The sequence below is a fragment of the Pseudophryne corroboree genome, chromosome 3 (genome assembly GCF_028390025.1).
Source record: "Pseudophryne corroboree isolate aPseCor3 chromosome 3, aPseCor3.hap2, whole genome shotgun sequence".
NCBI classification, from domain to species: Eukaryota; Metazoa; Chordata; class Amphibia; order Anura; family Myobatrachidae; genus Pseudophryne; species Pseudophryne corroboree.
The window spans coordinates 48,024,807-48,026,845 of NC_086446.1; the positions used below are offsets into that span (position 1 = coordinate 48,024,807).

A 2,039-nucleotide genomic window follows, 5' to 3' on the forward strand; every position below is an offset into this window, starting at 1 on the left:
TTATTGCTATCCCCGGCGCCACAATTGCTCACGCTACCCGTGAACAAGCTCACTGAGAAACGTACATTGGGTACGCGATTAAAGGTCACGGAGAGCGCTCTCACGTGACCGGTCTCAGACCAGCGACAGAGGAGAGGAGATCGGGCGAGGCGTCCAGTCTGCACACTGCACGGACTTAGGCGGCTCGGCGGCACTTGACGGGACGAGGAGGCGCACAGCCTAATAAGTATCTTTTCCCCCTTCCCCCCTGTTCACTGTCCTTATTGTCATTATATAGCCATACGCCTATTTGGGCTATTCCACTATGCTGGTCATAAGTAGCAAGTATATGCTACAATTAATCATTGCAGGTGCTGTGTATGATTAACTGCATCGTTACTCGTGGTATTCAGCTGCCAAGTTTGGCTTGCAAATGATTTAAGCTGTTCTGCATGTTTTAAATACGTAAATTGGCAGCAAGTATTCTTTCAAGCACATAACTAATCATCACAGGTGCTTTATATGATTAATTGCACTATTATTCTTGGCACTCAGCCGCCAACTTTGGCTTGTAAATCACCTAGGCTGTCTTGTATGTTTATAAAGACGTAAATTGATAACATACTTATAATATAGTGCAGGGCAGCTGTAGCTGCAGCGGTGTGTGTTTCTTTTTACAACCTACATTCGGCTTCCAAGTATCAGTCCATGTCAGATCTATGGCAACAATTGTATCTGTTGTATCAACTGCTGGTATGCGACTGTCTATGATTGCACTGTCTACTATTGCAGCAAATACTCTTTGAAGCACACCTATTGTTTTATCTTTGTGCTATTATAGCGAGTTTTTCCACCTCTGATACAAACTAAATACCATACTCGATATTCAGCATGGATAATTTCTCTATTAATGTTGATGTATCTGAAAATATCATCCAACCAAGGTTTTCATGACAAGTAGTTTCAATCTGTAATAACAGACACTTTTTTTAATCGAAATTTGTGTCTGCTTGATGTACATGCCTTAAAATTATAATAGGCTATTTTCCTTGTCTTGCCTCACGCTTCGCACAGGAAAAACAGAGGCTTATGTCATCAACCCCTGTTGACCATATGATTTAACCTCTGCATACCCATGTGTCTGGGTCGCTAATTGGTGCAATGAGGGTCAACAACATATTTAATAGGGGGAATATATGTAGCTAAACTGGCACAATAACACACATCCTTTACATAATAACTGCACTCGCTGCCCTTTTCCACACGTCACCTACTACCATACCACACTGGGTATGCCCAACCCCGTCTGATTTTGGAGGCAATACAGTGTTGGGCCAGGTTAGTACTTCAGTGGGAGACCACCTAGGAATACCAGGTGTTGTAGGTTTCCAGTGGAACTGAATTGGTGATTGTACTGAATCCACGGAAGGATGGGCATATGCTTGCCAGATGCTGAATTACTACAGTAACAATCCATCAATATGTTCGCAGATTGAATTTTATGTATGGCTTAGAAAGTTCAAAGCCATTCCAAGAGAAATCGGGTATTTTTTGTTTTTTCACTTTCTTAGTTATTTCAATTAGTGTACCTAGTTTTTTTACAATATACAGACTATTAAAAGTTACGTTTTAATTATTCTATTGCTACATTACCACTCATACATACATCATAATTGTAAGTAACTCTCCGGGAGTGAGTGCTCCCAACCAAGGTCATTTTTTCCTGTCTCTTTTTCTATTCTCAAATACGTTTGGACCTTTGGGAGCACCGCTGACAATCACCATTTTCTCTACCCACAGATATATTTTTTCTTATTGGTAGAAGGTGATTTATCTTAGACCATTGTCTAAACTGTCAGCTTTTCTCGGAGATAACATTTTATTTTATTAATTTTTTCATCACTATCCATTTTTGATCCTGTGCGGCATTCCCAAACCCAACCCCCCCTTTTCGAAATCAGAAATATCACAGCGGTGAGTGAAGACCAGATCCAGTGAGCTGGGGAGGAGGTCCACTGGGAGAGACCAAGTGAAGAGGTGAGGTTAACGAGTTTAGGAGG

At 41.3% G+C, this 2,039-nt stretch overlaps 1 pseudogene; it reads left to right on the forward strand.

Moving 5' to 3' along the window:
- Positions 1 to 1,247: 1,247 nt before the first annotated feature.
- Positions 1,248 to 1,366, forward strand: LOC134896738 (5S ribosomal RNA; annotated as a pseudogene).
- Positions 1,367 to 2,039: the final 673 nt, after the last annotated feature.